Source organism: Hyla sarda, chromosome 6 (genome assembly GCF_029499605.1).
Source record: "Hyla sarda isolate aHylSar1 chromosome 6, aHylSar1.hap1, whole genome shotgun sequence".
Lineage (NCBI taxonomy): Eukaryota > Metazoa > Chordata > Amphibia > Anura > Hylidae > Hyla > Hyla sarda.
Window position 1 is genome coordinate 244,990,262 of NC_079194.1, and position 13,799 is coordinate 245,004,060.

Genomic DNA, 13,799 nt, shown 5'->3' on the forward strand with positions numbered 1-13,799 from the left:
ATACATACATACACACACATTACGTTTTACATATGAAGATGTCAATTTGTCTGACAGCATTCCTCTGTGCTCTCTCCAGTCTGATAGTACTCCTCTGTGCTCTCTCCTGTCTGATAGTACTCCTCTGTGCTCTCTCCAGTCTGATAGTACTCCTCTGTGCTCTCTCCTGTCTGATAGCACTCCTCTGTGCTCTCTCCTGTCTGATAGTACTCCTCTGTGCTCTCTCCAGTTTGATAGTACTCCTCTGTGCTCACTCCTGTCTGATAGTACTCCTCTGTGCTCTCTCCAGTCTGATAGTACTCCTCTGTGCTCTCTCCTGTCTGATAGCATTCCTCTGTGCTCTCTCTGGTCTGATATCCTTCCTCTGTGCTCTCTCCTGTCTGATAGCACTCCTCTTTGCTCTCTCCTGTCTGATAGCACTCCTCTGTGCTCTCTCCTGTCTGACAGTACTCCTCTGGGCTCTCTCCTGTCTGATAAGATTCCTCTGTGCTCTCTCCTGTCTGATAGCACTCCTCCATGCTTTCTCCTGCCTGATAGCACTCCTCTGTGGTCTCTCCTGTCAGATAGCACTCCTCTTTGCTTTCTCCTGTCTGATAGTACTCCTCTGTGCTCTCTCCTGTCTGATAGCACTCCTCTGTGCTCTCTCCTATCTGATAGCACTCCTCTGTGCTCTCTCCTGCCTGACAGTACTCCTCTGGGCTCTCTCCTGTCTGATAAGATTCCTCTGTGCTCTCTCCTGTCTGATAGCACTCCTCCATGCTTTCTCCTGCCTGATAGCACTCCTCTGTGCTCTCTCCTGTCTGATAGTACTCCTCTGTGGTCTCTCCTGTCAGATAGCACTCCTCTGTGCTCTCTCTGGTCTGATATCCTTCCTCTGTGCTCTCTCCTGTCTGATAGCACTCCTCTTTGCTCTCTCCTGTCTGATAGCACTCCTCTGTGCTCTCTCCTGTCTGACAGTACTCCTCTGGGCTCTCTCCTGTCTGATAAGATTCCTCTGTGCTCTCTCCTGTCTGATAGCACTCCTCCATGCTTTCTCCTGCCTGATAGCACTCCTCTGTGGTCTCTCCTGTCAGATAGCACTCCTCTTTGCTTTCTCCTGTCTGATAGTACTCCTCTGTGCTCTCTCCTGTCTGATAGCACTCCTCTGTGCTCTCTCCTATCTGATAGCACTCCTCTGTGCTCTCTCCTGCCTGACAGTACTCCTCTGGGCTCTCTCCTGTCTGATAAGATTCCTCTGTGCTCTCTCCTGTCTGATAGTACTCCTCTGTGCTCTCTCCTGTCTGATAGCACTCCTCTGTACTCTCTCCTGTCTGATAGCACTCCTCTGTGCTATCTCCTGCCTGATAGTACTCCTCTGTGCTCTCTCCTGTCTGATAAGATTCCTCTGTGCTCTCTCCTGTCTGATAGCACTCCTTTATGCTCTCTCCTGTTTGATAGCACTCCTCTGTGCTCTCTCCTGTCTGATAGCACTCCTCTGTGCTCTCTCCTGTGTGATAGCACTCCTTTGTGCTCTCTCCTGATAGTGTAATAGATTTATCTATGTAAAAAATGTTCATATAGGAGGCCCCCCTTCCCCATCTATTTTCCCCCTCTGCTCCTTCCGGTATCTTGGCCCCCACCATCTTGGCCCCCACCATAGTGTGAAGACTGAACAAAAGAGACTTGTGAAACAGTTACAGGAAGTGGAGTGCCATGAGGACAAGGCACATTCCTCATGATATTTGCACACTCCCTAAATGCTAGAACATCCCCTAGCAGGTGCTGGGAACTTATGTTAATGACAAAGGTGATATAAGCTTGAACGATTTGAAATAAAGCCAGTGGACAGCACACAGGGAACGCTAAAGCACAATGGCTCTGTCTGATTTATTTCTCTATGCTTCGGTATATACATTCTGTATACGAATTTGGCGTAAGATGGTTACAAGAACGCTGAGTTAATCTACCACAGATGTCGCCCAATGTCGTGGGGCTGGATTATAGGCCTCATGTGCAGGTCGCAATACCCAGACCAGACGATTGAACAGAGACGGACGCAGATGGGATTTGATCAACTCCAGGCGTACGGTAGGACATACTTGTACCTAGCCAAAAGCACCCATGTCTCCCCTTTGTTTTGTCATGCTGATCTAGCTGACTTACATGTGAACTAACAGAGAAAGACAGAGAAATTCTCGGCCAGCCAATTACCCATGTATAAGTGTTACGCCGAGCGCTCCGGGTCCCCGCTCCTCCCCGGAGCGCTCGCAGCGTTCTCTCATTCGCAGCGCCCCGGTCAGACCTGCTGACCGGGTGCGCTGCGATATTACTCCCAGCCGGGATGCGATTCGCGATGCGGGACGCGCCCGCTCGCGATGCGCATCTCGGCTCCCGTACCTGACCCGTTCCCCGTCTGTGTTGTCCCGGCGCGCGGCCCCGCTCCTTAGGGCGCGCGCGCGCCGGGTCTCTGCCATTTAAAGGGCCGCTGCGCCACTGATTGGCGCAGCAGGCCTAATCAGTATTCTCACCTGTGCACTCCCTATTTATACCTCACTTCCCCTGCACTCCCTCGCCGGATCTTGTTGCCATTGTGCCAGTGAAAGCGTTTCCTTGTGTGTTCCTAGCCTGTGTTCCAGACCTCCTGCCGTTGCCCCTGACTACGATCCTTGCTGCCTGCCCTGACCTTCTGCTACGTCCGACCTTGCTCTTGTCTACTCCCTTGTACCGCGCCTATCTTCAGCAGTCAGAGAGGTTGAGCCGTTGCTGGTGGACGACCTGGTTGCTACCGCCGCTGCAAGACCATCCCGCTTTGCGGCGGGCTCTGGTGAATACCAGTAGCAACTTAGAACCGGTCCACCAGCAAGAAAATTGGTCTGTATAATATTATTATTATTATGGAGCTAAGAATCCCTTATGGAGTGACACCCTAATACTAATCCCTAAAGTTATAACCCAGATCTTACCTTTCTTCATTCCATGCTTTTTTTTCTCTCTCTCTCTCTTTCCATGAGGCTGCTAGTCTCTGCCACATGCTTATTCTGTATGGGGGCAGCCATATTATCACTCCCAGAAGTGAAGTTCCTCCCCCAGCAGCCATTTTAACACACCTAGTCAAGTGAAACATATATGATAAATTAAGAATACACGGAGTATGACCAGTGAATGGATTTAGGTGAAACTGTGTATGTACATGATTATGTCATAATGAAAATACTTGATGATATTTTATTAATCTCTTAATAAGTTTGTTTTCGCACTAGTGCAAGATGGATAAAAAAAAAAAAAGGAAATTTATAAGGAAATGCAATTAACTGCCTGATTATATTATAGGAGTAACGAGAGAAGTTTGGCCAAAGAGAATAAAATAAAACGTTAAATAAATGAAAAAGTGATCACTGTTTAATTAATGAATATTACTTTAAATGGGCACTCTCATTAAAACTATATTTTTGCTATTGCACTCCTTATGGTAAATGAAAAATATTTCTAATATACTTTGTTAAAAAAAATGAAGTTTTCTATGTTTTATTTGTGCTTAAAAAAGCTCAAGAGCACATTTTCCCCCAACTCATACACAGACTTTGGACCAAAGTCCAAACACAGGAAGTGCCGCCTGGAGTGCGCCGAGGGGGGGGGGGGGTGTCCTGCCTCATCCAATCATAGCTCCTCTCACACATAACTGCCATATGCTGTTGGCTGGACCCCCCCCCCCCCTCAGCACTCCAGGCGGCACTTCCTGTGTTTGGACTTTGGTCCAAAGTCCGTGTATGAGTTGGGGGAAAATGTGCTCTTGAGCTTTTTTAAGCACAAATAAAACATAGAAAACTTCATTTTTTTTAAACAAAGTATATTAGAAATATTTTTCATTTACCATAAGGAGTGCAATAGCAAAAATTTGTTTTAATGAGAGTGCCCATTTAACCCCTTAAGGACTAGGCCATTTTATACCTTAAGGACCGGAGCGTTTTTTGCAATTCTGACCACTGTCACTTTAAACATTAATAACTCTGGAATGCTTTTAGTTATCATTCTGATTCCGAGATTGTTTTTTCGTGACATATTCTACTTTAACATAGTGGTAAAATTTTATGGTAACTTGCATCATTTCTTGGTGAAAAATCCCAAAATTTGACGAAAAAATTGAAAATTTTGCATTTTTCTAACTTTGAAGCTCTCTGCTTGTAAGGAAAATGGATATTCAAAATAAATTTATTTTTTATTCACATATACAATATGTCTACTTTATGATTGCATCATAAAATTGACGAGTTTTTACTTTTGGAAGACACCAGAGGGCTTCAAAGTTCAGCAGCAATTTTCCAAATTTTCACAAAATTTTCAAACTCAATATTTTTCAGGGACCAGTTCAGGTTTGAAGTGGATTTGAAGGGTCTTCATATTAGAAATACACCATAAATGACCCCATTATAAAAACTGCACCCCCCAAAGTATTCAAAATGACATTCAGTAAGTGTGTTAACCCTTTAGGTGTTTCACAGGAATAGCAGCAAAGTGAAGGAGAAAATTCAAAATCTTCATTTTTTACACTCGCATGTTCTTGTAGACCCAATTTTTTTATGTTTGCAAGGGGTAAAAGGAGAAAATTTTTACTTGTGTTTGTAGCCCAATTCCTCTCGAGTAAGCACATACCTCATATGTCTATGTTAATTGTTCGGCGGGCGCAGTAGAAGGCTCAGAAGCGAAGGAGCGACAAGGGGATTTTGGAGAGTATATTTTTCTGAAATGGTTTTTGGGGGGCATGTTGCATTTAGGAAGCCCCTATGGTGCCAGAACAGCTAAAACCGCCCACATGCCATACCATTTTGGAAACTAGACCCCTTGAGGAACGTAACAAGGAATTAAGTGAGCCTTAATACCCCACAGGGGTTTCACAACTTTTGCAAATGTAAAAAAAAAAAAAAAAAAATATCTAAAATGCTTGGTTTCCCAAAAATTTGACATTTTTACAAAGGGTTAAATCCGAAAATACCCCCCAAAATTTGAAGCCCAATTTCTCCCGATTCAGAAAACACCCCATATGGGGGTGAAAAGTGCTCTGCTGGCGCACTACAGGTCCCAAAAGAGAAGGAGTCACATTTGGCTTTTTTGAAGCAAATTTTGCTCTGGGGGCATGCCTCATTTAGGAAGCCCCTATGGTGCCAGGACAGCAAAAAAAAACCACATGGCATACCATTTTGGAAACTAGACCCCTTGGGGAACGTAACAAGGGGTAAAGTGAACCTTAATACCCCACAGGGGTTTCACGACTTTGGCATATGCAAAAAAAAAAGAATAAATTTTACCAAAAATGCTTGATTTCCCAAAAATTTGACATTTTTACAAAGGGTTAAAGCAGAAAATACCCCCCAAAATTTGAAGCCCAATTTCTCCCGATTCAGAAAACACCCCATATGGGGGTGAAAAGTGCTCTGTTGGCGCACTACAGGTCCCAGAAGAGAAGGAGACACATTTCACTTTTTTGAAGCAAATTTTTCTCTGGGGGCATGCCTCTTTTAGGAAGCCCCTATGGTGCCAGGACAGCAAAAAAAAACCACATGGCATACCATTTTGGAAACTAGACCCCTTGGGGAACGTAACAAGGGGTAAAGTGAACCTTAATACCCCACAGGGGTTTCACGACTTTGGCATATGCAAAAAAAAAAGAATAAATTTTACCAAAAATGCTTGATTTCCCAAAAATTTTACATTTTTACAAAGGGTTAAAGCAGAAAATACCCCCCAAAATTTGAAGCCCAATTTCTCCCGATTCAGAAAACACCCCATATGGGGGTGAAAAGTGCTCTGCTGGCGCACTACAGGTCCCAGAAGAGAAGGAGTCACATTTGGCTTTTTTGAAGCAAATTTTGCTCTGGGGGCATGCCTCATTTAGGAAGCCCCTATGGTGCCAGGACAGCAAAAAAAAAACACATGGCATACCATTTTGGAAACTAGACCCCTTGGGGAACGTAACAAGGGGTAAAGTGAACCTTAATACCCCACAGGGGTTTCACGACTTTGGCATATGCAAAAAAAAAAGAATAAATTTTACCAAAAATGCTTGATTTCCCAAAAATTTTACATTTTTACAAAGGGTTAAAGCAGAAAATACCCCCCAAAATTTGAAGCCCAATTTCTCCCGATTCAGAAAACACCCCATATGGGGGTGAAAAGTGCTCTGCTGGCGCACTACAGGTCCCAGAAGAGAAGGAGTCACATTTGGCTTTTTTGAAGCAAATTTTGCTCTGGGGGCATGCCTCATTTAGGAAGCCCCTATGGTGCCAGGACAGCAAAAAAAAAACACATGGCATACCATTTTGGAAACTAGACCCCTTGGGGAACGTAACAAGGGGTAAAGTGAACCTTAATACCCCACAGGGGTTTCACGACTTTGGCATATGCAAAAAAAAAAGAATAAATTTTACCAAAAATGCTTGGTTTCCCAAAAATTTTACATTTTTACAAAGGGTTAAAGCAGAAAATACCCACCAAAATTTGAAGCCCAATTTCTCCCGATTCAGAAAACACCCCATATGGGGGTGAAAAGTGCTCTGCTGGCGCACTACAGGTCCCAGAAGAGAAGGAGTCATATTTGGCTTTTTTGAAGCAAATTTTGCTCTGGGAGCATGCCTCTTTTAGGAAGCCCCTATGGTGCCAGGACAGCAAAAAAAAAACACATGGCATACCATTTTGGAAACTAGACCCCTTGGGGAACGTAACAAGGGGTAAAGTGAACCTTAATACCCCACAAGGGTTTCACGACTTTGGCATATGCAAAAAAAAAAGAATAAATTTTACCAAAAATGCTTGATTTCCCAAAAATTTTACATTTTTACAAAGGGTTAAAGCAGAAAATACCCCCCAAAATTTGAAGCCCAATTTCTCCCGATTCAGAAAACACCCCATATGGGGGTGAAAAGTGCTCTGCTGGCGCACTACAGGTCCCAGAAGAGAAGGAGTCATATTTGGCTTTTTTGAAGCAAATTTTGCTCTGGGAGCATGCCTCTTTTAGGAAGCCCCTATGGTGCCAGGACAGCAAAAAAAAAACACATGGCATACCATTTTGGAAACTAGACCCCTTGGGGAACGTAACAAGGGGTAAAGTGAACCTTAATACCCCACAAGGGTTTCACGACTTTGGCATATGCAAAAAAAAAAGAATAAATTTTACCAAAAATGCTTGATTTCCCAAAAATTTTACATTTTTACAAAGGGTTAAAGCAGAAAATACCCCCCAAAATTTGAAGCCCAATTTCTCCCGATTCAGAAAACACCCCATATGGGGGTGAAAAGTGCTCTGCTGGCGCACTACAGGTCCCAGAAGAGAAGGAGTCACATTTGGCTTTTTTGAAGCAAATTTTGCTCTGGGGGCATGCCTCATTTAGGAAGCCCCTATGGTGCCAGGACAGCAAAAAAAAAAACACATGGCATACCATTTTGGAAACTAGACCCCTTGGGGAACGTAACAAGGGGTAAAGTGAACCTTAATACCCCACAGGGGTTTCACGACTTTGGCATATGCAAAAAAAAAAGAAAAAATTTTACCAAAAATGCTTGGTTTCCCAAAAATTTTACATTTTTACAAAGGGTTAAAGCAGAAAATACCCACCAAAATTTGAAGCCCAATTTCTCCCGATTCAGAAAACACCCCATATGGGGGTGAAAAGTGCTCTGCTGGCGCACTACAGGTCCCAGAAGAGAAGGAGTCACATTTGGCTTTTTTGAAGCAAATTTTGCTCTGGGGGCATGCCTCATTTAGGAAGCCCCTATGGTGCCAGGACAGCAAAAAAAAAACACATGGCATACCATTTTGGAAACTAGACCCCTTGGGGAACGTAACAAGGGGTAAAGTGAACCTTACACCTCACAGGTTTTTTGAAAAGTGGGCCATAAATTGAAAAATTAGATTTTTTTACAGTAAAATGCTGGGGTTACCCAATTATTAACATTTTCACAAGGGGTAATATGAGGAATTGGGTTACACATTTTCGAGGGCTTTTCCCCCTGACTATAAAAATACATCCACATATGGGGTAACGTCCTGGACGGGCGCACAACAAGGCTCAGAAGTCATAGAGGTCACTTTGTATTTGTGACCTTTGGCATATCAGTAGCTGACGGTTACATACATTCCGAGGAAAATACAAAAATGAAACACCCACATGTGACACCATTACAGAAAGTACCCACCCTGAGGAATGGGTATAGGGGTAAAGAGGACATTTTTAATGCACAGGTGTTTCCTAAATTTATTTTCCAGGAATGGATGAAGGGTAGCTTTTGAATATTGCAATTTTCAACCTATACTCTGCTTCATTTTTCTGGGAACAACTAACATGTGACTCCGAATTGTCGCCTGGAAATACGACAGAGCTCAGCGAGAACTCTTTGCATTTGAGGCGGATGTTTGTTACGGACCTAACAGTTACATACATTCAGAGGAAAATACAAGAAAGGAACACCCACATGTGAGCCTATTACAAACAGTACACCCCCTAAGGAAGGTGTATAGGGTGAAGTGGAGATTTGGAACAGACGGGTGTTCCCTTCATTTATTTTCCAGGAATGGATGAAGTGTACTATGGGGGGGAAAAAAATTGCAATTTTAGAACTGATATGCCAATTATTTTCCCAGAATGATGACCCAGAGTACAGCCAAAAGTAAAAATGATGCCCGCCCCAAACCCTATACTCTGAATCATCATTCTGGGAAGGGGATATGTGGGGCCGTCCCTATTCTGTTACCTCAAATGCGCAACCCGCTCAGGTGGAGAGAGAGAGCGTTGCGCATTTGAGGCAACTGCAAACCTCCAATGCTGTTGACTCTGTGTCCCATGACCCATTTTTGGGGGACAAAGATATTATGAGGGGCATTGGGAAAGAGGTTTTGGGTTTGATTTTTTGGGGGTAGGGTATTTTGGTATAAAATTTGGAAGATAATGTACCCTGGACTGGTACATTGGAGCCGAATTCTGGGGAATGAAATTTAGGGCAAAGGATGGAAAATTTAGTACTCCATGGAAGTGTGATACTCCCTGAAGCAGCCTATGCAGAGGCCCGGATGATCGGGGCAAGTGTCACACTGAATGGTGGTGTCCCTCCGTCTCCCCTTCCTGTGACACACTCTGCATCTTTTCTGGGTTCGTCCCGACCTTCCAGTGTTGGGGATCACACATGGAAAGTGTTGGCCGGGGACGATCCGGGGACCTAAAGTTCCAGAGGTGCTCTGACCCGCTCTTTGGCGATCACCATAGATGAGGGCCTTTAGAACTACCTCTTGGTACTCCAGGTATGTCCCTGTGTTGCCAGCGTTCTGGTACAGTATAAAAGAGTTGTACATGGCAACCTGTACCATGTAGACCGCAACCTTTTTATACCATACGCGTGTTTTCCGCATGGCATTATATGGCTTGAGGACTTGATCAGAAAGATCAACTCCCCCCATATACCGATTGTAGTCCAGAATACAATCGGGCTTGAGGACCGGTCCCGCGGTACCTCGCACAGGGACAGGGGTGCTGCCATTCCCATGAATTGTGGTGAGCATAAGGACATCCCTCTTGTCCTTATACCGGACCAACAACAGGTTCTCATGGGAAAAGGCACGGGACTCACCCCGGGGGATAGGAGCATGTAGGGAATGATGGGGCGGAAGGCCTCTTTGATTCTTCCGGACTGTCCCACAAGCGACCGTGGATCTGGCGGCGAGGGACGTGAAGAGAGGGATACTAGTATAAAAGTTATCCACGTAAAGGTGGTAACCTTTATCTAGCAATGGGTGCAAAAGGCCCCAAACGATTTTCCCGCTAACACCCAGAGTGGGGGAACAATCTGGGGGTTCAATGCGGGAATCTCGTCCCTCATACACCATAAACTTGCAAGTGTACCCGGAGGTACTCTCGCAAAGTTTATACATCTTCACGCCATACCGCGCTCGCTTGGTCGGGATGTATTGCCGGAAGCTGAGTCTCCCCTTGAAGCTGATGAGCGACTCATCAATAGAGACCTCCCGCCCCGGGACATAGGCCTCCCAAAATCTGGCCCCGAAGTGATTGATGACCGGCCTGATTTTATACAGGCGGTCATACGCGGGATCAGTTCGGGGGGGACATGCCGCATTATCAGCATAATGCAAACATCTCCGAATGGCCTCGAACCGGGAACGTGTCATGGCCATACTGTAGAGGGGTGTCTGGTAAAAGACGTCCCCACTCCAATATTGCCTGACACAGGGTTTTTTAACTATACCCATATGCAGCGCAAGGCCCCAAAAGGTCCTCATTTCGGCTGCATCGACTGGAGTCCAGCCGCCGGGTCTAGCTAAAAGTGAGCCCGGGTTAGCGGCGACGAACTGTTGGGCGTACAGATTCGTCTGTGTAACCATCAAATTAACAAAGTCGTCACTGAAAAAATGACCGAAAAAGTCCTTTTCAGTGAACCCGGCAATGTTAATTTTGATTCCTGAGTCGCCAACAAACTCAGGAATCACGGGCTCGTGGTCCGCTGGCTCAGCCCAGTCAAGTTCTCCGGTACGAGGTACCAGTGACCTTGGCAGGGGGGCTTCACTAGTATGAGCGCCAGGGGGACTCATACTAGCATGGGGCACAGGCTCAAGGACAGAGGAGGTTTGCGGCACCGCATGGCGGCGAGTTCGCCGCCTTGGTGGCTCATCATCTGAACTAGATGATGAGGAGGACGATGAAATAAGGAAGGTGGGGTCTTCATCGTCCTCTGAGATGCTTTCAGAGTCGGAGGCAATTAGGTCATATGCCTCCTCCGCCGAAAACACTCTGCGGGCCATTTCCCTACTCTAATGGGGATACGGGTATGTGTGTGTGTGGGGGGGAAAACTTTATTGGTGTGTGTGCTGCGTGTGGTGTGGTGCGATACTACCTCCCTAACCCGCCCTAACCCGCCCTAGCCTAACCTAACTAAACTAACCCGCCCTAACAGAAAAAAATATAAAATAAAAAGGGGACTTTTAAAAAAAAGGGGGACTTCTAGCGCAAAAAAAAACCCTGCACCAAAAAAATAAGCGTTTATCTAATCAGTGGTGTGCGCACTGATTAGCGCTTGTGGCGGCAGGGGGCGCAGAAGTCAGTGGGGGGTCCAGCCACTCAGCCCAGGACAGTGGCTGGTGGCTTGTTCACAGACCCCCACACAAAAAACCCGAAAAAATAAATAAAAAAACGCTTTACCCCGAAAAAAATGCACCCGCCTGAACCAAAAAAAAAACGCTGATCAGTGATAAATCACCGACAGCGGTGGGACAGGCTGCACACACAGGTACGGTCCGTCCACACAGTACACGCCTGCTACTGGTGGCACGGACCGCCTATGGGTGCAAAAAAAAATCCGCGTTAACCGAAAAAGGTGCCTTTACCACAAAAAAAAAGCTGATCAGTGATAAATCACTGACAGCGGTGAGGCACGCCGCACACACAGGTACGGTCCGGCCACACAGTACACGCCTGCTACTGGTGGCACGGACCGCCTATGGGGGCAAAAACACGCTAGAAAACCCGAAAAAAAGCGCCGGCACCACAAAAAAAAACGCTGATCAGTACTACGGGACTGATCAGCGGCGGGTGGGCTTTAACAAACGGTGGCGGACCGCTCTTTTATAACTAAGAGGGTCCGCACACACGCTTAGTGAAAAAAAAAAAAAAAAAAAGATCTGCGCCAAAAAAAAAGGCTGACGGCAGACCGCAGCGACCCAGCAGGGCCGGGGTCACGCAGCTAAAGGTGCTACGGACCCACGGACACCCACTGAGGTACGCCAAAAAAAAAAAAATTAAAAACTATTTTTTTTTTTTAACCCTAACCTGTCCCTACCTAATCTAAAGCTATCCCTGGGGATTTCTGTGCCAAGGGGCCACAGAAAGGGGGCAAGGGGCACTTTTTTTTTACTGAGGGGATGGTGGGCAGCACGGGGCTCCGTCCTGCACACCAGATCTCTGTGGAATGGTGGGCAGAACGGAGCAACGTGCTCCTAGCCCACCAGATCCCCTCCCATTACATTGTGATTGGTGTGGCCACTTTGGCCACCCAATCACAACTGTACTGAGGGGGTGGCCACAATGCCAGCCCCCAGTACAGTACGGATGGTGATTGGTGGTGTATACTACACCACCAGTCACCATCTATATCCAGGTCACAGGGTCACACGTGACCCTGATGACCTGGAACCGCTGCAGAACGCCGGTTAGTAGTTACCGGCGTCCTGCAGCGATCGCCGGTAAAGGAGGTCCTCCGGACCTCCTCCGGCACACTGCCAGGATGTCTGCTGATAGAAATCAGCAGACATCCGGCTCCGATCCCCGCCCGGCGAGCGGCGGGGAACGGAATCGCAGCGCATCGCTCGTCTGAATTGACGAGCGATGCGCCGCGATCGCCGACATGGGGGGTCATCATGACCTCCCTGGGCGATATGCCCCGATGCCTGCTGATCGATTTCAGCAGGCATCGGGCGCCGGCTCCGCTCCAGATGGTTGCGGGGGGCCGGCAAAACACATGACGTTCTCATACGTCATGTGTCCTTAAGGACTCGGACATGGAGACGTATGAGAACGTCATGTGTCCTTAAGGGGTTAAGCATTTAAAATCAGCTAATGGTTTATTAATTATAAATAATGTGCATTGAAGATGATTTTTTTCCCAATTTTTGAAAGAGCTCTGTATATATTTTTATTCTTCTGTCTGCGTGTGTATACTGTCTGCGTGTGTTGTATGTTGAGTATTTGTAAATGTTGGTATTGAGAAAAAATATATGTTGTCCCTACCAGGGACTGAGGTGCCTTCTAAAATGTAACTTTTAATAGTGTATTTTAAAAATACCGATCCACAAACAAAAAATAATAAATAATAATAATAAATCTTCAAGAAGTGATATTATCACACTGTTGCGACTATTGAGACCAATGACGCGGTAGGTATAGCACCAGTGGTTAGGTACACATCATGCTATAATATTGTAATCCTAGATATGATGTTGACACTATCATATATAGTAATCAAACAATATTTATCAATATATTTTCCCTTCTCCCAACGCGTTTCCATGTAGGGGTTAGAGTATATAGTTATCCCCCACACTTCTTCAGGGGATTAGGTCTATGGTTATAGCAGACTCTGGAGTCAAGTATCTCGTTAGTATGTCACTGTATATGTCTCTTTAAATGGGCAGATTTATCAACCAATGACACCCAGAGGATAACCACCATAAAGTAAACTGCGTCAATAGAGGTCCGGCTCTGTGATTAGCTATCGCGTCCAGAGACCAGGCAGGGCGTTTCTCACCATCCCGGTTAGTGCCTATAATGATGAGAAATCATGGACATCTCCCTTAGTAACCACTAGATGACTTACCCCTCTTTGCTGTTTTTCGTGCATTAGCAAGTGGGTACTTACTGTCTACTGGATCAAATAAAGTGAGAGAGCCGGGCACTGAAAATAATAATAATATGCCCTTATTTAGAATCTCATTCAAGCAGAGTGTGTGGAGCATATACAGAGTAGCCGCATAATAACTAACAAAAAGTAGGTAATAAAATGTTGTCTGAATTACTTACATACAGTTGTTCAAGACAAAGTGCGCATGAATCGCTGCTGTGGCAGCGAGTACCGGAGCGGTGTCCGGGCTGTCTGCGTGTCAGGTGAACACGCCGGCGTCTCCATCAAGCCGAGGCGCACCCTATTTACGTCATTGGAGGCCCGTCCCCATGACGCCGCTCAAGGGGGCGTGGTCCCCGCTCTAGTCCCGATATCGGGATAGATCGGGTTTGGCAGTATTCACATGTTGGATGCGCTATCGGCTAAGTTGT

At 45.9% G+C, this 13,799-nt stretch overlaps 1 long non-coding RNA gene across 1 annotated transcript in view; it reads right to left on the reverse strand.

Annotated features, from left to right (window-relative positions):
* Positions 1 to 13,799, reverse strand: part of LOC130276892 (uncharacterized) — a 76,479-nt gene that overhangs the window by 29,961 nt on the left and 32,719 nt on the right. The window contains exon 2 of the long non-coding RNA XR_008845284.1: positions 2,943 to 3,086. This is a non-coding gene — a long non-coding RNA (uncharacterized LOC130276892). The remainder of the gene's footprint in view (positions 1 to 2,942; positions 3,087 to 13,799) is intronic.